Source organism: Artemia sp. Qi Xiang Cuo, chromosome 10 (genome assembly GCF_049724085.1).
Source record: "Artemia sp. Qi Xiang Cuo chromosome 10, ASM4972408v1, whole genome shotgun sequence".
Taxonomy (NCBI): domain Eukaryota; kingdom Metazoa; phylum Arthropoda; class Branchiopoda; order Anostraca; family Artemiidae; genus Artemia; species Artemia sp. Qi Xiang Cuo.
In genome coordinates, this window is record NC_142803.1 from 69,753,214 (window position 1) to 69,779,013 (window position 25,800).

The 25,800-nt window shown below is 31.3% G+C and overlaps 1 pseudogene across 1 annotated transcript; it reads left to right on the forward strand.

The window, feature by feature from the left end:
• Positions 1–373: 373 nt before the first annotated feature.
• On the forward strand, positions 374–24,815 carry LOC148948105 (uncharacterized; annotated as a pseudogene). The gene is made up of 3 exons (XR_016142281.1): positions 374–402; positions 16,058–16,210; positions 22,128–24,815. The product of XR_016142281.1 is annotated as an uncharacterized LOC148948105 (transcript).
• Positions 24,816–25,800: the final 985 nt, after the last annotated feature.

Genomic DNA, 25,800 nt, shown 5'->3' on the forward strand with positions numbered 1-25,800 from the left:
ACAACTAAAGTGAATATACCATTCGATGCCTCCCCCTATATATTGCGAATTCAGGGTATATATTTCTACATTAGGGGGGGGGGCAAATTTTATTTCTGATGTAAATGGGAGGTAAGTTTAAACTTTACCCCCCCCTAATGTATAAATATATACTCTGAATTGGCATATATAGGGGGGGTAAATTTATTTCCGATAGAAATGATTATTATATTCGTAATCATCATATAAAAAGGCATCGAATGTTATATTCACTTTAGTTGTTACTCAATAATATGATTTGGTAAATATTTACCGGAAATTCAGTAGTAACGCTGGCATTTGGGTAGAAACAGTCCCAAGAAGAAGCAAATCAAATTACATTATGTTACATTTTTAAATAAAACAAAATGCTGGTTTATTCAGGTATCCAAGACCTTTGCGCTATTGTTTTTTGAGTGCAATAAATTAAGTTAAAAATGATTTTGTTTGCAGCAACGTCTAGGTCTTTTGACCCAGTCACTATTTGTTACAGCATAATAAGCATTGGCTTGGCTAGGAACTCAGTTGGGCCTAGAGGCTATAGTTAAATTATTACTCTTTCCTCAAGGATCCTGTTGTAATTATAATCAAGATTATGACATGGATTCATGCATGTTATGCATCAGATGACAAAACACAGCTATCCAATTTGAAAAATGGGTAAACTATTTGCCCTAAAGAATAGCTATGTTTCAGTAGGCTAATAGGAAGCAAATATATTCAGAAAGAACCAAAAAAGGGCATCAAGTGGTAGGCTAGGTTCATTTTATTTTTTGATCAGTAATATAGTGTTGAATAGTATGTTCATTTTATTTTTAAGTCAGTATTAGCCTATAAATTAATCCAAATTTACTAAAAACTGTCAGCAAAAAAAATTAGTTTTTTTCAAAAGAAATTAACAAAAAAGCAACAGATATTTTGGTCACATATGCAGTGAGCAAACTACATAGCCTATGTAGAATACTGATGCCAGTCACTGCATATTTGACCAAAATATGTGGTATTTTTTGTGAATTTCTATCACTGTTTGTGTAAAACTGTCTATTAAAAGGATTTTATCCCTATTTGAACTTTTATTTATTGTCCTAGATAGCCAGTGTGGTCTCCAAAATTATCTACATCATAATTACTGGGATGATTTGACTGAAAATGTTTATAAATATATAAACACTCAGAAAAAATATGTGAATGTTATCAACCAGTAAGAGATTGCTAGATGTTTTTCCTAAACACTAAAACCCTTTTCAAACCATAAGTCTTTAAATTAAGGCTTCTGGAGTAGAAAAACTTTTTTGTTTTTTTTTGCAAAAACTGTCAAATCATTGGTACCTTTACTGTTCATTAAAATGTTACAAACCACTTTTGTAGCCTACCTGTATTCAGTGCTTTTAATAATAAATAACATAAATATGATATGATATGTATTACTGAATACAGCTATTTAAATATACAAGGCTATTAAGGTAACATTTCTTAGGGTTAAATATAGAAACATTTAAAAAAATTGCTAATATAATTTTATTCACAGATAATGGTTATTCATTTTTTTTTTACAAAATATATGCCTGAAATCAGGTACTGACTCAGTGCTGAGGTATTATCTGAGGCACAAAATTACCAAAGGGATGAACACAAAAAGGACAATTATTTTTTATTGGTGAATTATGTTTTATTTTACAATTATTAAATTGATGAAACTCTAGATGCAGGAGTATTATTTTTTTTTTAGCCCAATAAAATCAGAATCTTCAAACACTGTCATCCAAAGCTGAAACTGATGCTTAAAAAGAAATGCTCAACTGATATTGTGGCAATAACTCTAAAATGTCAATTTTGGCCTATATTTTAAACTGAGTATCTAACTTTTACAATATTTTATTGTAATTTTACAATGCTAGAAATAAAAAAATTGGCTAAAGGCTATATTGGCACATTGGGACATGGGGGGGGGGTCAAATATAGTAGAATTAAAGCTGAAATGATGACTATAATAATTCTGCATATTATGAACAGAGAATTGTTTTCTTAACATGTTTCCTTCTCAACAGCCCTAATTCTAGACTTAAACCAAAAAGGCTTAAAAAGTGCCTAATCATGGATTTAAAACAGGACAATCTGATAAATGTAGCATTGTGTATATAGCAGTGCAAAAATTTCAATGTTTTGGTATTTTCAAAGTGTTTATACATATCCCTTTGACTTAGGCTATGTGGGTCAATCAGGAGGAGGTGGTGGTGGTTTACAAACAAATTAATTATCATATTTGAAGTAAGCATAAAACAGGAATCTGGAATAGTGTTCAGCATACCTCTATGTTAGTCATGGAATCTTCCTACACTGGCCTTTTCTTTTGTGTTGATTAAATCAATCCAAAAGGACCTTCAGGAGGGGGGAGGTAAGTCAGTATATTTGAAAGTGAATAACTAGGCTATAATCTTTAAAATGAACATAAAAGACTGTGAATTCATCTTTTCCTTGGAGTCTTGAAACTTATCCCCTTTTAATGAATTCTTGCACATATAGGAAAAGAATTCTTTTGAGTAAGCCAATTAACTTTGGCATTCTAAAGAATAGAGATGGGTTTTTGAACTGCAATTATTTTACTCCAGCATAACACAATGTGAATGTAATAACAAGATTCCTGCTTTTTATCTGCTTTCTTGCTGAAATTTTCACCAATAGTTTATTATAAATTCAAAATGTGGTCTCTGTTTTGTCAAACAATTGAAATGAAAAAATTACATTTAATGTTTGTGATTTATAGAATAAACATCAAGGAATAAAAGTTACGTTTTTAGAATCAGAAGAAACAAATATATCAGATATAATCAGAATAAGTGAATAAAACTAAAACACTGAATGGAAATAGCCTATACATAGAAAAAGGATAGTTGGTATTTCTAAAGAAATCCTTCTAGTCAAGTCAATAAAATAATAACATTGAGTGTTTGATCTTTAACAATTTTAGCAATAACCATATTGATAAATAGCTTAGATTTTCAACTATTCATTGGTAAATACAGTTCTTTTTAATTCTTATTTAGTAACAAGATATAAGGGTTTGAGTTTTAAATAGCCTAATTTTGCTCAATTGCATAGCCTACTGGTTTTTTACCCTATTTGCCAATTATAAATTGTTGACTGATTTATCTAAAACACAGCTATAGAATTTGAAATTCAAAAACTAATTAACACACATCTTAAGTGTGGCCAGTGTTTAGGCCTACTCCTCTCCCCTAGAAAGTACCACCCATGGAAAATATCCTTTGCCCCCACAAAAATACCCCTTGCAGAAAATTCTCCCCCCTCCACCATAACTGGTTGGTCTCTAATCACTTTTAACTTCTAAAAAAAGGACTTTATAAACTCTCATTTTTCGGATTTGATGAGCAGCCTCCAAAGTTTTTGCAACCATGAGGTGGAAATGTGGATGAGGAGGAGGCAGTCCCCATCCTATGCAGAATAAATTCTGCTCATTTTGGAGTTTAATTGTACTCTTTACTTTTATAATACCAGTGTGAACCAGAAATATTCCCAGAAATCATAAGGGAGTAGATATCAATTGCATATTTTTATGAGTTTTTTTTTTAATTCTTTTGTAACCCAACAAAAATACTGGTTACAGCCCTGGGGATCATACTTCCAATTCTTACTTCTGCTAGCCCCTTGTCTCTCTCCTACCTTAATTACCTTAATTTGCACTTCAGAGCAAAATTAAAGTCCTTACTAGATGTGTTGTGGTCCAGGTTAATGATGGCAAAATTTTGTTCTTACAAAAAAAAAATTATCTTGTTACCAAATAGGAATAGGGAACCTATATACCAATAGGGAAATATATACCAATGAATAGTTAAAAATCTAAGCTATTTATCAATATAGTTATTACTAAAATTATTTAAGATCAGACACTCAAAGTTATTATTTTATTGTCTTACCTAGAAGGACCTCTTTGGAAATACCAATTATTCTTTTATGATGTATAGGCTATTTCCTTTCAGGGTTTTAGTTTTCTTAACTTATTCTGATTATATCTGTTATATTTGCATCTTCTGATTCTGAAAATGTAACTTTTATTGCTTGTTATTTATTCTATATATCAGAAATATTAAAAGTATTTTTTTTCATTTCAGTGGTTTGACAAAACAGAGACCACATTTTGAATTTATAATAAAAAACTGTTTGTGAAAATATCACCCCAAAAGCAGATCAAAAGCAGGAATCTTGTTATTACACTCACATTGTGTTATGCTGGAGTAAAATAATTGCAGTCCAAAAACCAATTTCTATTTTTTAGAATGCCAAAGTTAATTGGTTTTAGTCAAAAGAATACTTTTACCATATGTGCAAGACTTCATTACAAGGGGGTGAGTTTCAAGACTCCAGGGACGAGGTGACTTCACAGTCTTTTATGTTTATTTTAAAGATAATAGCCTAGTTCTTCACTTTAAAATACTCTCACTTACCTCCCCCCCCCCCTCATGAAGGTCGCTTTGGATAGATTTAATCAAGACAAAAGAAAAGGCCAGTTTTGAGAGATTCCATGACTGACATAGGGTGAATACTTTTCCAAATTCCTGTTTTATGCTTACTTCAATATGATAATTAATTTATTTGTAAACCACCACCATTCTCCTCCTGTTTGTCTCACATAGCATATAGTCCAAGGGATATGTTTAAACACTTTGAAAACACCAAAACAATGAAATTTTTGCATTGTTATATACACAATGTTACATTTATCAGATTGTCCTGTTTTATATCCATGATTAGGCACTTTTCAAAACCATTTTGGTTTAAGTCTAGAATTAGGGCTGTTGAGAAGGAAACCAGTTAAGAAAACGGTTCTCAGTTCATAATGTGCAGAATTATAATAGTTAACATTTCACCTTTAGTTCCACTACATTCCCCCCCCCCAATGTGCAAATATAGGCTTTAGCCAAATTTAATATTTCTAGTATTGTAAAATTACCATAAGATAAAAAACTGGTAAAAGTAAGGTACTCTGTTTGAAATATAGGGCAAAGTTGGCATTTTAGAGTTCCCCTGTAGCCACAAAACCAGTTGGGCATTTCTTTTTAGGCCTCACTTTCATCTTTGGATGACAGTGTTTGATGATTCTGATTTTATTGGGCTTAAAAAAAGTAATACTCCTGCATCTAGAGTTTCATCAATTTAATAAACAGTCCAGTTCATCCCTTTGGTAATTTTGTGGCTGGGATAATGTTGTGAAGTGTATTTTATGGTATTTGGGTGTTTTAGTTGTAGATGCCTTTACTCTCCCTTTATAGGGGAGATAAACTCTGGCCCTAAGGTAATTAAACTTTGGTAGCGTGCCTTAGGCTATGACCAAACTAATGATGTGTACTGACCGGGTATGTTAGTAGGGATAAAGGTATATTGTATAGAGGTTGTCTAAAATACAATACTTTTGCTCAGTTTACACATAATAATTACAGATATAAATATTCTACTGGGACTGGCTGTCCCAAGTAGACCACAAGTCTCAGAAACTACAATAATATATAATAAGATACAGACACTTACAATGATCCGACTAGATCCCAAGGTATTTCTAACAAGAAAATAAACGGGCAGAGGTTCGCCCTGCAAGTCAAAAATTCTGAGTTCAGTCTCAAAAATCTGGGTATATATATGAAAAACTAACCACGTCCTTCCGATTCATTGACGCATTTAGCCAGGAAATTGGTTATTGAGCAAGTTTCCTCCAAGCTTACACATTCCACGATTTGTATCTTTATCTTAATAAAAAGTGGTATTTTGAAACTTTGTATTTGCGTCTTAATATATTTTTACTAAATTAATAATTAACTAAATTAGAAAGCTTTACCACAGTACTCCCCATTTGAAGAAGAATAGTCCCAATTCTCAATATTTTACTTTTAAAATAACTTAATAATTTTTTTTTTACAGCTATTATTCTGCCATCTTTGGGTCATTATGTGCATATACCCTCAATGGGTTTCCTTAGGGTTATGTTTCTGGTCCAATATAGGCCATGTTCTTTTTTGTCAAATGATTTCAATTTGAAATTTATCCTTGTTTCTCTTTTTCTCTGTCTCTAGGACTGAAAAATACTTTTTTTTACCCTTCTTCATATGCGTCTTCTGTTGTAACTTGACCCCAAGCGGCTTAAACATTATATTAGTGGTTTTGCTTAAATTAGATTTATATTAGAAAAGTTTTATGAATTTTTTTAGTTTAGATTTAATTCCCATTAATAATTTAATTTATCTGTGTGATGTGGTTGATATACCGTTTATTTTTCGTTTTAGAAATGCCTTGGGTAAATTACACATAACATTTTTGATTTTTTTAATTTTCACATAGTTTTCCAGCACAAAGCATTTTCACATTTTTCAATAACATAAGCCATTTGGGCTATGTAGCATATCTTCTAGGCCTAAATTTAGTTCTGATTTTATCTCACTTTCTGATGAACTTGTAGTAAAGTCTGTAATACTGCTATAGTTTCCTAAATATCAGTTGATCAAGTATGGTTTGGTTTCTGATGTTATGAGATGATAGTATCAGGATACTTTTGAAGTGGCTTCAAAATTTTTTATTTCAAAAAATGTGTAAAAATATGATTTAAAACAAAATGGATCCAAAATGATGTTATGAAAAATTTGATTTCCAAAAAAATAGCTAAGCCTGTATCTAAAATAAATATACACATTAGTATATACATAAAACATAATTTGTTACCTATATATAGTAAAAAGAAACACTTAAAATTTGTATATATCACTGCATTCTTTTTTTTAACGAAAGTTAATTACTTTTAATTACTTTCTCCTCTTTTTAATTACTCCAAAAATAATATCCCACTTAAATCGAAACATTATGTTCTTGCTGGATTATTCTTTCAAACATAATACTTAACGGATTATTTCACAATAAAAAGTATTTATACGTTGACTCGATGTTAAACATTTATAAATTGCATTAAATCACTAGTTAAAACTTAAAGAAAATAAAAATATAGTATATATATATACAAGCATTGTTTAACAACTTACACAAGTATTTAAGTCGCAAAACTAGATATATTATTATACTGCTGGTTAAAACTTAAAGCATTTTTGAGAGTAAAACATGGTATAGACTAGTATTAAAATATTCCAATCATTGTTTTGTTAATTGCTTATGAAGTACTAATATAGACTACTTCTTGTATGATATAAAAATAAAAACACAAATACTCAACATTTAATTTACTATATTTATATGGACAGTTTAGGTTATATATACATATATATATATATATATATATATATATATATATATATATATATATATATATATATATATATATATATATATATATATATATTATATATATATATATATATATATATATATATATATATATATATATATATATATATATATATATATATATATATATATATATATATATATATATATATATATATATATATATATATATATATATATATATATATATATATATATATATATATATATATATATATATATATATATATATATATATATATATATATATATATGTATATATTAACAGAAGTTATGTTGATACATAAGGTAATTGTTAAAAACAAATAATAATTAGGTACTCTAATAATTTATTTAATCACTGCAATATTTATTCTTTGTACAACTTTTAAATAAGTCCGTCAAGACTTTTATATGATAAGTCGTAACTGCAATTAAAATATTTACAAAAAAACTCCACTCTAACAAATAGATTTATACACTATAAATGATAAGTATGATTAGCCTCTATATAAGGGCTTGGCAATAGTTCATATAGCATGATTTTGCTATCAAAAGTTACATATTTACAATTTTTTTTTGTATATGACAACAATTCCATATTTATAAAGGGTTTTGAAAATGTCTCTATAACTGTATATATTTTCTCAACAACATTTTGTTACCACTATATAACTTTTCCATATATGACTATATACATTATTTATCTTTGTTTTACAACTTTGGTTTTAATTTCAACCAATTTGAGTTATTTAAGTTTCCTTAGCCTAAAATATGCCTATTTGTTTATTCAGACTTTTGAGCTTTTCAATTCTTTTAGAATTTTTAGGTACTTGAGACAGTTTTATAATGTTTTTGTCTGTAATCTTTTTTTCTCTAGCTTTAATGTCCTTTTGGGTTAAGGCTTCATTTACAGATTGGATCTGATAAGTCAAATTTTTTTTATTTTTTTGCTGTTCACCTTATACCTCTTATGCCATTATCAAATGGCTCTTGCCTGTACTCTGAAGGTTTGCTTACCAGGACTGCCTTCTGGTAGCTCCTTATAACGTTTCCAGGTCCTCTTGTCATGGGCTACATCTAAAAGGACTATTCTGAACCTGTCCACACAATAATTAATTATCTATAGTATTGCCACACTTTTTTTTTGTGGCCACAGTTATCTCTTGGGCTATTATTTTATCAGAAAAGTGGCCCTTCTGCAGAAAATGGCCGTGCCTTCTTTTACTTTTTCATGCCATTTTAGTATTTTTTCTGAAAACGACTCCCACATAAGAGAGCAAAATTTTTTCCTGTCTACTTGGAGCATTTCTCCAATATTTTTATTAATCTTGGCCCGCGTTAACCATTGTAACGGTGGCTCCGTAGTATTAATACTACTCATTTTGTACTTATTTAGTACAATTTTCATGCTAGTTTCGTCCGGCAAGTTCAATAAGTGTGTATAACAGAGTTTAACTGACTCCATTCAGTTTCTTTTCCTTTTCATTTGTTCTGGCTATATTTTCAATTTGAACCATTCTTTTTTTTTATTCGTTATTTCAATTAAGACTAAGGTTTTTTACAAGTCTTTTTCCGCTTTTTCAGTAAAATAGTTCTTTCCTAATCATATATTAATATGTTTCACGTATTTTTCAAAACACTTAACAAGTTTTTATGCTTATTGCCCTTCTATGGTCACATTCATTATATCCATATTTTTAAGAGGTGGGGGGGTGTCTAATTTTTTCAACTTTTTTTTGAAATCATTTAAATTTTTTCTGTCCGAAAGTGTTTATGTTAGAAAAGTACTGTATTTTTTAGCTGATTTTTAGAACACTTTTAATTAAGTTTTGCTCTGCGTTTGCTAGTTCTCATTTCTTCCTAAAAATGTAAGTTTTTACGATATCCTGATTGCCAATTTTATCCTAGCTTTAATTACTATTTTATTTGCCAAAGAAAGAGAGACAATAATTCCCTTGGCAAGGCTACATAGCTTTGAATGTGATTTCCACTATCTGTGGTTTATTGATAAGCTTAAATCTTGGAATGTTGTATGAATGAATTTCTGTTTATTACTGTAAGTTTTTTTGTTGTGAAATGTTATATTTTATTTTTAAAGAAAAAGTGGATACGTTAAGTTTCTGTTAGGGTTCGACGGCTTGGGATTTGGGTGTTTGGCTTGGTACAGGTGGAAGCCAATTGTTTAAGCTAGGATTCTCCTGTGCCAGTTCGTTTTCTCAGATCCAAAACATCGCTAGAGTTAAAATTATTATCTTGAACTATGAACTGTGGTTTGCTTGTGACGATCGGGTTAATTTTTTTTGGCTTATTTTTAATGGATTTTGTCGTTGGCTTACTCCTCTTGGTAAGTTTTTAGGTTATAACATATTTTTATATTTTTTTCTTTTTACTTAGCAACCATTTTTTTTTCCTTCTAAGCTTATTCTAAGTTTTGCTGAAATCTTTATAGCGCTTAATTATTGTCTTTAAATTTTTTTTTCACCTAGTGTAACTAAAAAAAAAAATTACTATATTATACTATAACTAATTTTAATAAGACTACATTTAGCTTGTACATGTATTGCGCAATTAATGTAAACTCTTGCTGTTTTTCCTATTATGGTTATTTTAAAATTCTTCAAAAACAATTTTTTTTAATTCTACTGGAAGTGCAATCTCAGAGAGTCAAAGGTCAGTAGATGCATTGCATGTACTTAACAACGAGAGACCAGCAGTGATTGAGCTCAACTCCAAATTTGCTAGCTTCCAGTGACCCTATTTCTGTAGTCAAGCCTCCTTCGTCTTTTTTTTTGATTATCCCCCCAAAATATATTTTTCCAATACACATATCAAAAGAATCGCTTTTGAATGCTGATTCTAAATATGTATAATCTAATTAGTTTCATAGCACCTATTTATAAGTTACGTGGCCTTACTTAATTTCTTTTATGGGACGTAGCCTAATTCGTTTTGACAAGCCTTGTCATTACACCGTTCACGAAGTTTTATCTCATATCGGACAAAATTTTTGCAGAAATTTATGATGTCACTTCATATTAGAGCTAATTTATTTTCTCTGTGACGCTATTAATTTTTACTGGTGATATATATTTGAAGGAAAACTTGATGTTATTTATATACCGATTAAAAAAAGAAAATATAGATATTTCTTTAGAGGCTGTTTACTCGTTTTATTTTTTTATTATTTTTTTCCGTTATAATTGTTTTATTCAAATATGAATCTGCTGGGGGCTTCGCTTATTCTGCCTTTATCCGTCTCTTGTTCCAAATTTTGGACCCCAAATTTTTGCTTATCTTCTTTATAATATTTATAAGTTTTTCCATGCTCTCTATAGTGTGGTTTACAAGGCTCTAAATCCAAGCGCGGTTTTGTCGCCTCGTCAAATATCTTTAATCTTTGTTTCTCTTGATATTTGGCCTTTTCATAAGTGTTTTAGCTACTTGTGCTGCTGACAAGAGAATTTGCTGCTGTCCCTATTGTTTTTTTATTTCTCTCCATAGTGTGTCTCTTAAAGGAGGTTTTCTTAACGATGGTGCATGTTTAGGTATATCGATTTCTGTAGAAGAATTATCGGTGTCATATTCTGTTAGCTCGCGTCTGGTAGATGGTGTTGGTTCCAAAAGCCATTTTTGCATTAAGACTGTAGGTGAGTCTAATGTATAAAAATCAGATAATTCATTAGTTCCTTCCAATTTTTCTTCCTCTGTGGATTTTACCCTTGGTTTATCACATTTTAAACCTTTATGTTGTGTTTGATTTTCTTCATTGCTAGTATCCAATGAGCATCGAATATTTACTCTCTTCTCTTGTTTGCTGTGGATAGTTTGTAGCTATAGCTGGGCTTAATACTTCTTCCACTCCTCCCAACCTTTGTGCTTATTAAAAAGGTCATAAAATTCATATGGTCTTCTGATATATACTGGTGAAATCGTGTCCTCTACTTCTTCTGAAAGTATTGGCTCTGTTTTCCACTGTTTTGAAAAACATCCCTTTTTCATTCTATTATGGTGCACTACTTCTTCCTTTTCCTTATACTGATGCTTTAGAACATATGTTAAGTTATTTGGTAGAATTTTTGCGATCCTGTAGGGCCTATCCTATTTTGGTTTTAACTTTTTTGTTCCTTCCAGGTTTGTCTTGTACAAATGAACCAAATCTGCTAAACGGTAATCTGTTTTATTTTTGCTTGTTCAGTCATATTTTTCTTTTTGTTCTGTTTTCGCATCTTCCAGATTGTCTTTAAGCTGCCCCATAGCTTTATTTATTCGCATCACCCCCTCTTCTACATTCTCGTCTAGACTGTCGTATACACTATTATTTTTTATTTTATCTAAAAAAAATCGAGGATCTTCTAAATGTTGCAAAAAAATGGCATGTCTCTTAAGGTACTTGAAAAAGCTATATGTATTGCAAGGGCAAGAAATTGTAAACATTAATCCCAATTTTCTTTTTCCTCTCTTGCATGTATTCCCAGCATGTAAGCTAGTTCCCTATACTTACGTTCAACCTTCCCATTAGCTGCAGCCATATAAAACGAGGTAAACCATCGTTTAACATCCAGATATTCTGTAACTTCGTCTAATAATTTGGTTCTAAAGCATGGCCCATTGTCGCTAAGTAAAAGTCAAGGAAAAATTCCGTGTTCCAGAAATTGGTGATTGACCAAAACTTTCGCAATGGTTTTTGTCTTTTCATCTTTAGTTGGAAAAGCCTATAAATATGAGCTAAAATGGTCGACTATGGTTAATACGCGCCTGTTTCCTTTCCTGGAAACTGGTAAACATCCTCCGGTTCCCCAAATGTCTATTGACATTAGTTCTCCTACCCCTGAAGGGGTGGGGTATTGACCTAATTCAGCCCTATGGGTCCTTGGTGGCGACTTTTGTTTGGCGCACTCTTGGCAGCTTTGTATGAAAGCTTTTACTTTTGAGTACATTTTTGGAAAATAAAAATTTCCTTTCAGCCTCCCCATAGTTTTTGCTTCTCCCATGTGACAGCCAATCGTTGCATGTGCCATCTGTAAAACTTCTCCTTCTAGAGATTTTGGAATTACTGGAATAATTTTTAAGTCATTTTTTCTATATTGTTGCGATAGTCTATGATATCTTACCAGAAGATTTTTACTTTCGTCCTGATCAAAATTATCTAAGTCCTTTAAAAAATGTTTAAAGTGCTCTGGCAGTTCCGTTCCTTTTGATAAAAAGGATTTCATCGCTAAATAAAAATCATCTTTATCTTGATGATTTGAAATATTTTCATTAGACAGTATTTCTATCCCTTCCAGTTCGTTCTGGATAGTTGCTATCAAATTTCCTTCCGTATCTGGATTTCGTGACAAATAGTCTGATAAAATGTTTGTATGACCCCTTATATATATACATATATATATTGGGGTATATGAATATGCTTGTAGACGCAGTATCAACCGTGTCAGCCGGGCTGAAGTATTTTGCATCGTATGTAGCCAAATTAATGATTTTTGGTCTACGCGTAAAATGAATTTTTTTTCCAAGTAAAAATTGCCAAAAATATTCTTTAAGAGCTACATCTTATAAACATCCCCTTTCAACAGTCTAATATCTTCTTTTTGCCTCTAACAGTGACCTGCTGGCGTATTGAACTATTGATTCTACTCCTTCAGAATTTATGTTTAATAATATGGCTCCAATACCGTACCCCGAAGCATCTGTTTGCAAACAGAAGTCTTGTGACAAATCCGGTAGTTTAAGTATTGGTGCCAGTAATAATTGCCTTTTTATTTCATTTAGCGATTGTTTTGCGGCCGCTGTACATTCGAATTTACCTGATTTTTTCAAAAGGTTTGTCAAAGGTTGTGCTATTGTGACATAATTTTTAATATATCGTCTGAAATAGCTTAACAAACCACAAACTGATCTGCAGCTTTTTTTGTCTTTACTAGGCTGTAAATTTTCTATGACTGTAAATTTTTCTGTATTTGGTGAAATAGTACCTTGGTTTATCAGGTGTCCAAGGAAAATTAATTTTGGTTCTACTATTTTTAAATTTTCTGGTTTTAATTTTAAGCCTGCTTTTCAAACTTTTCCAGTATTTTTCTAAGTCCGACCAAGTGGTCTTCCATGTTTTCATTAAACAGAATTACATCATCTAAATAAGCCAAGGTATCTTCTTTTCTTCCTGGTTCGTTATCTTTAAACACCAAATTCATTAGTCGACTAAAACAATTTGGACTAAATGATAAGCCAAAAGGCAAACGTTCAAATGTGTACGTTCTTCTATCGTCTAAGATTACTGTAGCCTTATGCTTTGTCTCTGCATCTAAAGCGATTTGCCAATATCCTGCTATTAAGTCAAAAGTAGTGTAATATTTTGAATCTCCTAACGAATCTAAAATCGTATCAATTCTTGGTAACTTCATCACGTCCTTAACCGTGACGGCATTTAGTGCTCTAAAGTCTATACATAATCTCCAGGTGTTTTCTTTTTTTCTGACTATTACTAGTGGAAAACACCAATCGCTAACACTTTCTTTAATTATTCCTTGATCTTCCATTTCCCTTATTTGGCTTTCTAGCCATGGTTTTAAATGATAAGGTGTTTTATACGGTGATTTTTTGATTGGAGGGCCCTCTGTTGATATCTTGTGCGTGATTAAGTGAGTTAATCCGTAATCCACTTTGTGTCTTGCAAAGTCCATTTGAAATCCCAAAGAATATTTTCCACCCTAGTTTTTTACGTTTTCCGGTAAATGTTTTAAATCAAATCCGTTTTCGACATTCCATACTTTTCTTGTGGTTGCGGTTTTAATGAGGATAAATGTTCGTGGCTAGTGAAATTTACGCTTAATTCTGGACTGTTTAGAGATTTTATTTCCGAATTTGAAATATTTTTCTCTGATACAAGTTCTGTTTGGTTAAACTGTACTTATTTATTACTTAGATTTGATAGTTTTAAGTATGTAATGGCATTTTCAATTTTTACAACTTGATTTTACACGAAATTCGTTGGTTATTGTCAGATGGTATATCCTCTTGCCAAGGTATCCATTGTTTTAACCATTACTGCTTTTGCATTTAATGTCGCTAGATTTTGAGCTGTCGTCCCCCCTTCTATGGTGATTTTTCCGCATATTTTTAGGTTATAATTCGAATCGTCACTTTCGTCATCTGTTGTTACGCAAATTTGCCTATTATTTTCATTTGTCTTGTTTATGGTTATTGTATCAGATATGGGTTCCCATACGATCCCATATTTTCTGATGGCATCTACTCCTAGAATACAAGGGAATGGTAGCTGCTTGCATATTATTACTGTTACTGTTATTTATTTATCCCCTGTGCTAAATTTTAATGGACATTCTCCCAAAATTGTCAGCCTGTGCCAGTAGAATATCCATATCTGTAATTATTATATGTAAATTGAATAAAAGTATTGTATTTTAGACAACCTCTCTACGATCTACCTTTAGCCCCTCGAACATACCCAGTCGGTACGCCTCATTAGTTCAGTCATAGCCTAAGGCACGCTACCAAAGTTTAATTACCTTAGGGCCAGAGTTTATCTCCCCTATAAAGGGAGAATAAAGGCATCTACGACTAAAACACCCAAATACCATATTTCTAGCCCTTCCAGTTCGTTCTGGATGGTTGCTATCAAATTTCCTTCCGTATCTGGATTTCGTGACAAATAGTCTGGTAAAATGTTTGTACGGCCCTTTATATATATATTGGGGTATATGAATATGCTTGTACACGCAGTATCCACCGTGTCAGCCGGGCTGAAGTATTTTGCATCGTATGTAGCCAAATGAATGATTTTTGGTCTACGCGTAAAATGAATTTTTTTTCCAAGTAAAAATTGTCGAAAATATTCTGTAAGAACTACGACTTCCAAATAGTCCCTCTCAACTGTCGAGTATCTTTTTTCTGCCTCTGACAGTGACCTACTGGCATACTGAACAATTGCTTCAACTCCTTTAGAATTTATGTTTAATAATATGGCCCCTATGCCATATTCCGAAGCATCTGTTTGCAGACAGAATTCTTGTGACAACTGAAGTTGCTTCATGAATTGTCACTAAAACACCCATGGAAACTTCAGATTGTACTGTATCACCTGAACATCAAAATCTACCTGTGAATCCTCCAGCTAGAGACTCCCCTTTAGCGTCTGAGTTGGGTCCCAAGGACGGGGATAGCAGTGGCGAAGCTATGATTCAACTTATAATGTTGTAGAGTCAGTTTTAATCAGAAATGATCATGTTTGAAGACGTTTTTCCTTTTATAATAAAACAAGAAATATTGTATGATGCTTTCAAGTATTATTTCGAAATTTCTGTATGAAGGTTGGATTTCTATCTGAAATCATTGCAAAACAATAAATACGAATTAAAGTTTTAAAACTGAACAATTGCAAGATCAAAAATTTTCATGAGACTTTTTTCATTTTTAAATTTACATCGAGTGTGTAAACCATTGACACTCTTTCCACTTTATTTCTAGAAATGGTCCTGAGTAAGAATAAATCTGTTATCTCCAGGTATTTCTTTATAAAAATTAATTAGAAATTATTTGGACACGAAATCTGTGAATAGAATTATGATTTTACAAGTTAGTCTTGTAATAATCAAACTATTGAGGAATTTGTTTACAGCTCTTGTTTTGTTTCAGTTTCCATATTTTTCATTTTTTTGTGAGTTTAATTTTTTTTTAGTAAGTTATAGAGAATGCTTATAGTTCTATTATTATCTGTTTGTTCTTTTATCTTTCTTTCTCCTAGAAGCTCCTGATACTTCACCAAGTGATACCAAAACGCTCACAGAAAATTATAATTCCACTTTGTCAACTGAGTCTCAAAATCTATATGTCTGTATTTCACCCGGGTCTTCCACTTTGCCATTGGAATCAGACTCCCCAGAACTGGATTGTGAAGGTATACTTGAAACTAACATTGTTGTGAAATTATTTTCAATAAGAAATTGTTAATAGTTTTTCATTTTTTAAAGCATTTGACTAGGATTGCCAAACACATATATTAAGGCTAAGTTTTAGTTTTCACTCCTAGGAAACTGCATCAAAGAAATTTAAACACAAAGCACTGAAAAATAGGAGACAAAACGTTTCTTGTGAGATTCATTTACAGTTCACTTGCCCTTTTTAAGCTACTAAAACGTTGCACTGGCAAAGCGCAGGCAAAGTAAAGTTTTTTTTTTGCAGATTTAAATGTCTTTGCCATGATAATCTAGCTCTGCTGGGTCATTACTTTTTTCTTTTAATGTCCGATTTTTATCTTTTTAAGTGGTTGACATTTATTAGTTTCAATTACTGGCGTGCGTATGATTTTCTATTATAATATTTTAACTTTGCATTCTTTGCGTCTTCAGTTTTTGTTTTTTAATATATTTTTGCTGTTCTGTATTTTTTCTGCAAACCCGAATTATTTTCAAGATAAGATTAAAATGTGAAACAGCTTGATAGTCTAAAAACATAAAGCATTGGTATGAAATTCATTATAACTATTGCAAACGGTGGAAAAATGAGAGAAGAAAAACTTATTGTGAATTGTGAGATTCATTTAAGGTTAAATTGCGCTTCTTAAACTACTTAAACATTGCACCAGCACAGCGTAGGCAAAGCAAAGCTGTTTTTTTTTGTTTTTTTTTTAATTTTTCCTATTTAAATGTCTTTTTTGTAATAATATAGCGCTGCTGTGTCAATATTTTCTCTCTTTTTTTAATGTACAGTTTTTTTGTGAGATTATTAATGTAATTGTGTTTTAATTTTTTTTTTAAATTCAAGGAATTGACTTATTTCATCTTGCGTTATTTATCAGTCCTGATTGAACTTTCTTGAAGTAAGGATGTGGGACTGTTGTAGATTTTTTCATTTTAGTTTTAACGGTCGTATTTAAATATGAGTCTTTTCTTTTATATATTTATATTTTTCTGAGGACGGCCATTGAACATACGGTAAAAATTTTCATTCAAGTATTGAATTACACTATCTTAAGAAAAAGACTTCCTTATTGTTCTTGTTCTGGTTGATGCTTAAAAGGAAGTATCAGCTGGCAAATTTGAATCAGGTTGGTCAAAAAGCAAGCGCTGCCTAGAGATTTCTCTTTTCTCGTGTGGTAATTAAATAATTGGGTTGAGGTGTAATAATAAAATAAACTAATTTTATTCAAAGAGAAAAACAGAAAATTTTTGTTTTTAGTTGCAGTTATATTATAATGAGAATAGGAAGTGTAAAACTTACATCACTGAGCCATTGTCAAAAAAACAACTGAACTGGAGAATTATAATATCCCCTCATAGTTGTTCTAGTTGTAACAAATCAAATGTTGTAGTTGTAAAATAAATCAAAACCTCGTGACCCAATTTAATGGAAAATTTGAAAACATGTTGCTAAAAGAACTGTAGTGACACAAGAAAAAAACACTTTTAGCTGTAGTGGAAAAACCCTACAGGAAAATTTTATAAATATAGCTTAGGCCTTAATTGGTGGTTTAGTTTTTTTTAACTATTTTCCGGGACAGGTTAGCGTAGCATGGTATTGTTGAATCTTTTCTTGGGCATTGTTTTTTCAGTTGGTTAGGTTCATCACTTTAAGAATATCCAAGTTTATTACTCAGCTTTATATGTCATAAAATTTTTGTTTATTCTCAAAAAATTTATTGTCATTTTTTTGTTTCGATTTCATTCCTGAGCACTTTTCTAGTTAGAGACTGCCAGCTAACCAGACTGCCAGCAAGTCAACACTGAAAACATACTTCTCTTATTTTTGCATAATATCTGTAATGACAAAACATTTTCCTCTTGTTTTTCAATGCTTCTCTTCTCTATTTAAAAAAGACTATTTTTAATTCAATATGCTTAAATTTTTCTATAATTTTCTGATTCTTCCGGTCACTTTTTAGAATAACTAGTAAGAAAATTAGAACATGAATTTAATTTTGGGTGCAATACAAAGGGAGAAATATTGTGTTTGACAGGTTACAGTTTTTGTGATTATTCCTGGAAAAATTGTTATAAATTGCAGCCAATAGCAGTTATTATATAGTAGTTATTTATTAATTGTAATTCAAATTATGGACAAGATTTGATTATTTAGTCAACATTTTTATGAACAGTACTTTTGTTGAATAATTTCTTAAAAATAATTTTAACCAAAGAAATTAGGGTTGACAGAGATGGGTATTATTGTTCATGTGAATGGAAGTAAACAAGAATCTGAACAAAGAGTGTTCTCATTACAGAAGGCATTCTGGACTATATCAATTGTTCTAGACCATCTATCCTCTGTTTATCTTCGTATTCAACACTAGACAATGCTAGTTCTTATGCTATGAATGATGCCATTACAATTAGGTTTTTGGTAGAAAAATTACTAGATGGTCTTCTTTGGTATTTTTTTGGAAGATGTGCAGTGTTAAGTAAACTTCAACATGCATATCTAAAACAGAGATGATGCTCATTGGTGGTCATTTTTCGTTACTTATACAGAAAGTATCTCTGCTCCGGCTCTGTTTGGCCCTTTTTAGTCCCATTTATCTGGAACCAAAAATTCCTGAAGTTTGCCTGTACACATTGGTACTAATAAAATATCACAAATCCCATGGAGTTGTGATATTTTATATGAAGTACACCATGATAAATGGCAATGTAATTTTAATTTCCGTGAGATAAAAATACTGACCTTGCTTTACTCTGAGATAAAAGCTTCTGAACAACTTCTACTACAAATAGTTTGTTTGGAGTGGTGGGGGGATTTTGCAAAAAAAAATCAAGCTGATTTTACTAATACTGATGTAGACCAGCACCGCCAAACCGGTGGTGCTGATCTCCGTCTCAAGCCTCCTTAGCCAGGAAGTGCAATGGAGGATGGAGAAATACATATACTCAGACATAAAATTACATTTGTTTTAAAGATTCAGACACCCTCTACTTGAATGCAGTTTATAGTATTCCTTAGACCAAGTGGGTAGCTTCATTTACAGAGGTAGCATTATTAGTGAAATTTCAGAATTTATTCATTCATGCTCTGCTTTTAATTCTGAAGCTATTTCTTGGTTGTATAGTAACCAGGGATGCACAGGGCTTCAAGAATTGTTTCATATAGTATATTCCTTTTTTTTTCTGAAATATGCCCCTAGGTAATGATCATACACGTTTGTATGTACATGTGTGTGTTTATATATGCATATATATATATATATTATATATATATATATATATATATATATATATATATATATATATATATATATATATATACATATATATATATAAATATATATATATATACTATATATATACATATATATATATATAATATATATATACATATATATATATATACATATACTATATACATATATATATATACTATATCATATACATACACATATATATATATATATATATATATATATATATATATATATATATATATATATATATATATATATATATATATATATATATATATATATATATATATATATATATATATATATATATATATATATATATATATATACAAGTATACGATTTTATATGATTTTTCATTCTAATATTTTAACTTTGCATTCTTTGCGTCTTTTAGTTTTCGTTTTTTATTATATTTTTGCCGTTTTTTTTTCTGCAAACACCAATTATTTTCAAGATAAGGCTAAATTGTGAAACAGCTTGCTTGAACAAATCTTAAAAAAACTAAAACCAAAAAGCACTGGTATGAAACGAATTATATAACTATTGCGAAGCACGGAAAAATGTGAGAAAAAAGCTTCTCGTGAGATTCATTTAAGGTTTAATTGCCCTTCTTAAGCTACTTAAACATTGCACCAGCACAGCTTAGGCAAAGCAAATTTTTTTTTTCATTTTTCCAATTTAAATGTCTTTTATATAATAATATAGCACTGCTGGGTCAATATTTTCTTTCTTTTTTTAATGTCCAGTTTTTATGTGAGATTCTTAATGTAAGTGTGTTTTTAAATACTTTTTTTTAATTCAACGACTTGCCTTATTTCACCTTGCTTTATTTATCAGTCCTGATTGAACTTCATTGAAGTAAGGATGTGGGACTGTTTTAAAGTTTTTCATTTTAGTTTTAACGGTCGTTTTTAAATATGAGTCTCTTTTCTTTTATATATTTATGTTTTGCTGAGGACGGCCATTGAACATAGGGTAAAAATATTCATTCTAGTATAGAATTCCACTGTCTTACGGAAAAGAATTCTCTATTGTTCTTCTTGTTGCTGATGCTTAAAAGGGAGTATCAGCTGGCAAATTTGGATCAGGATGGTCAAAACAAGCGCTGTTTAGAGATTTCTCTTTTTTCGGGGGATAATTTAATAATGGGGGCTGCAACAATAAAATAAACTAATTTTATTCAAGAAGAAACACCGAAAAAAACCTACATCACTGAGCCATAGCCGAAAAATTCTAAACTTGGCGATTATAATATTCTAAACTGGGCTTTTCTTGGGGATCGTTTTTTTCAGTTGGTTTGGTTCATCACGTTCATGTTCAATGTTTGAACAGTGTTAGGATTACTGACTCATTTATTGAGCCTAGGTTGTCTATTAAAAATAGGAATAATCAAGGTTATTACTCAACCTTATACGTCATAAAAAATTATTTCAGCTTCATTCTTGGGCACTTTTCTAGCGAGAGACTGCCAGCTAACCAGACTGCCAGTAGAGTCAACACTGAAAACATAGTTCTCACGTTATTGTATAATTTCTGTAATGACATAACCTTTTATTATTGTTTTTCAATGCTTGTCTTATCTAATTAAACAAGACTATTTTTTAATTTAATAATCTTTAATTTTCTGATTCTTCCTGTCACTTTTTAGAACGACTAGTAAGAATATTAGAGAATGAATTTAAGGTTGGGTGTAATAGAAAGGGGGAAATATTGTCTTTGACAGGTTATAGTTTTTGTGATTATTACTGGAAAACTTGTTATAAATTGTAGCCACATACCCGGAAGACAGCATTTTTATTTGAATTGTTTAAATATGCAGAATTTCTGATTGGTTTGAGGGTAGCGTAATTGCGGAATTTTTTGTATAATATCTCACTTTTTTTGTATAATATCTGTAATAACAAAACATCTTCTTTTGTTTTCAGTGCTTCTCTTCTCTCATTAAAAAAAAAGTTTGTTTTTGATTTAATACGTTTAATTTTTCGGAAATTTGTCTGTAATTTTCGATTCTTCCGGTCACTTTTTTAGAACAACTACTAAGAAAATTAGAGCATGATTTTAATGTAGGGTGTAATAGAAAAGCAGAAATATATTCTTTGGCAGGTTACATTTTTTTATTATTATTACTGGAAAACTGTTATAAATTGCAGTTTGTTCAAAAGTCAGAATAAAAAGGAGACAGTTGAGAATTTTCTTACCTATTTCCATCCTCAGAACTTAACTTTTAATTACTGCTGCTTACGATTTTATTGCTTCAATGGCCCTTAGACTTTTAGTAGCTATGTCGCGAAATTATTCTTCTAAGTAAACATTATAAAAGAAAATTTTTGACTCATTACATTCAGAAAGTTTCTATATATTGAATTTACAAGTTTTTCCATTAAAACTTGCCAATAAAATTATCTCAAAAAGTAAAATAAGAAAAGAATAGATTAAAATATTTGTTAAAACCTTTCTAACCATCTAGGGTAATATTGTTTTTTTTTCTGTAGAGGTAGCATTTGTGTAGTGTTTTTTTTTCATTTAGTGTTGCTTTGATTTCTGTTTGTTTGATATTTTTTTTGTTTTATTTAATTAAATTTTTTTTATTATAGGTTTAATCTGTTCTACCGTTCTAATTAGATTTTTACTATATTATAGAGTTAATCTGTTCTACCTTGGAATGTTCTGATGGCAGTAGTCTACAGCAACTCTCAGGCCTAAAACCAATTGTTAAAGTGAGAAAACTGACAAAGAGGGCTATAGAAGAATTAACAGCAGGTATCTGGCGTTGTGATTCCTGTGGAAAAGCAGAGAAATCCTTTCTAATGCTAGATCTTCACATAGACACTGGCTGTGAAGAGCTTTCACCGATAGAATGTGTTGTCTGTCCAGCTGTAGTTCACGATTACAGAGATTTTGTAGTACACATTTTGGAGCACCAAATGGGGGAAAGAAGAAGATGTCCCATATGTTTACGAGAATTTGTTGGTGATATGAGACAACATCTTTTTTTGCAAGGACACTTTTCACAAAACGTCTCTGAACTAAACATAAAGGGGAATGTATCACAAGTTGCTCCACAGGTTCCATCTACAAGCGTCTCCTTAAATTTGTTTGAATCTAAAACTGAAGCAAAAGACTTCAATAATCAGAAAACATGTTTAAATGGTTGCTTGTTTAGGAAAAATCGTAAAAAAAATAAAAGACGTCAGGTAACACATACTGGACAAAAACTTCACAAATGTGGGGTGTGTCAGAAGATTTTTTCTAAACCAAGCCATTTTTATAGGCACCAAAGAGTACATACAGGTGAGAGACCATATAAATGTGACATATGTCAGAAGAGTTTTTCTACATCAATCGATTTGTATAACCACCAAAGAGTACATACAGGTGAGAGACCATATAAATGTGATACATGTCAGAAGAGTTTTTCTCGGTCAGGCTCTTTGAAAACGCACCGAAGAGTGCATACAGGTGAGAGACCGTATAAATGTGACTGATGTCAGAAGAGTTTTTCTGTCTCTTGTAATTTGGATAGGCACCAAAGAGTACATACAGGTGAAAGACCATATAAATGTGATACATGTCAGAAGAGTTTTTCTAATTTAGCCAATTTGTATAGCCACCAAAGAGTGCATACAGGTGAAAGACCATATAAATGTTACACATGTCAGAAGAGTTTTTCTACATCAACCGATTTGTATAGCCACCAAAGAGTACATACAGGTGAGAGAACATATAAATGTGATACATGTCAGAAGAGTTTTTCTCAGTCAGGCTCTTTGAATAAGCACCGAAGAGTGCATACAGGTGAGAGACCATATAAATGTGATACATGTCAGAAGAGTTTTTCTCAGTCAGGCTCTTTGAAAACGCACCGAAGAATACATACAGGCGAGAGACCATATAAATTTGATGAGTTATAGAAGAGTTTTACTGAACAGAGCATTTTCATCAGACATCAAAGAATTCATACTGATAGTACTTAAGAGTATTCCATTTGATTTATCATCAGACAACTCATTCTAGGAAAAGAGCGAGTATTTATCAAACAGTTCGTAGTAACAAACTTAAGTAATTAGCAACTGAGCTCAATAATAACCGAAACTCTAAAAACAGAATTTTGATATCAATAGAAGTATGAAAAGAATCAGCTTGTTATGCTGATTCCAAATATATAATTAAGTGTACTTCTACCCATCAAAAGTTACGAGCCTGAGAAAATTTGCTGATTTTTGAAATAGGGGGAAAACACCCCCTAAATGTAAAGTAATATTGATAAAAATTACACCATCAGATCCTTCGTAACTGAGAACCCTGTTGTAGAAGTTTCAAGCTGCTATATACAACAATTTGGAATTTTTTTATTTTTGCCATAAGAAAGATCTTGGATTTGTGTTTATTTGGTTTTTTTTTGTTTTTTTTTCAAGGGTGATCTTATTGATAAAATGGTCCTAGAAAATTGGGAGAAAGTGTATTCGAACGGAAATTGAAATTTCTAGTGCCCTTTCTAAGTGAAAAAAGACTGGAGGGTAACTGGCCCCCTCCCACAGCTATTTATTTCTCAAAGCTATCTGATCAAAATTTTAAGGTAGCCATTTTGTTCAGTATAGTTTAAAGATCAAATAAATATGTCTGTAGGGATAAAATGACCTTCCACACTCCGTGGAGAGAGGCCTGAAATTTACGTATAGTGATTGCTATTGGGAAATATACAGATATTTTTTTTTTGGGGGGGGGGAGAGTTTGGGCTTGTGTTGGATTTCCATTGGGACAGTCTTCCTGAGGGAGGGGAGGGGACGAACAGAAATTATTCTGTATATGAAATGTTGCCCCCTCTTCAATATTTTGCTCATTACGCTAAAGTCTGACAGTTTGTCCCAACCTTTTAAGAACGGCTACTGAAGTACTTTTTTAAAAGTGCTAACAGCTCTAGCTAACTCATCAGACAACTCATTCTAGGAAAAGATTAAATCTTTATAAACAAAAAGTTATCGTTTTCCATGTGTTTTAAAACAAAACCCAAATCTCAAGTATGTAAGAATAATATGCCCTACTTTAATAATTATTTGTAGGAATGTATTAAAACTAATGTTTTGAAAAAGCGTGTAGTAATCGTATTTGTTTCTGCTACTGAATTATTGAGTCAAGACCGTGTGTCCGTAAAAGATTCAAATATGCAAAATAAATAAGAGATCGAATAGGGATAAATCTTTTTATTAGACAGTGACAATTCACAAAAATACTGGATATTTTGGTTACATGCGCAGTGACCGTCATTTGAGAAATACCGCTGATCAGCAGAAGGATATATCTCTATTCGAATTTTATTGATCGTCATAGAAAGGTCTTCGAAATTACCTAATATGTAAAATTGTATGAATGAATTTAAGTATTCAAATTAAAGCCATTTGATAGCTGGATTCCAGCTACGAAATCAACGCCAATCTACTTGTGCCTATATCGAATCTATACTTACGCAAGGGCACCCAAAGGAAAAAATTCCTCGTTTTGCACCCTTAAATATCCCATCTTCTGATTAGTTTGAAATATACTCTTCTTTCCATTATAACATCAGCTAGTTTGCTTGTAATTCTATTTGAAATGTAATAGATCCCTTTTTACGCTTTCGATGGAATCAATTTTATATTATTTATTTCTAGAATATATCAACGCATTGAAATTTCATGTTTCATTTGTTGCATTTACTGTTCATTTAAGTCATATGGCACTGAGTTTTGTAATTTCTATTATTTTCTTATTTAGTTAAATTATGATTATTTTTTTAATAAAACGGGTTTTTGGTAATAGATTATTGTAAAAATTGATTATGAGTCTTCTAGCTGCTTCAAAGTAATTCCAGCTTTGTGGCCTGACAGGTGCAGAAGAGTGGCAAGAGCACTGCAAATCTATCTCTTGCTTATTGCTTGCTAGACTACTGCCTTTGTACAGCATGGGGTTGGGAACTGAACCGTGGAATTCTTTTGTATCCGATTAGTTTATCTATGAGTCATCAAAAGAGGCTTCCAAGACAAATTAAGGCTACATGATTCTTTATCTTCCAATTCAAGCTGGATACAGCTTTCACATGTCTGTGTTTAAGGAAATACATCAGTGTAGATATACATCCTTAGAGTCATGATTTTAGCAAGGATATCTACTTGGAGAAGGGAGGGGAGAGTATCTGCTAATCAAAGTAAGGATCTTAACTGTGCAAGAGTCTTTTTCGGCTATTATATGTCCTTGGGCAAAGCACAAGTCTGAAAGTACCTCCTCTTAGTGACCCCAGGCCTCAGCCAATCGCTGATAATCAGGCCATTATTGTCAT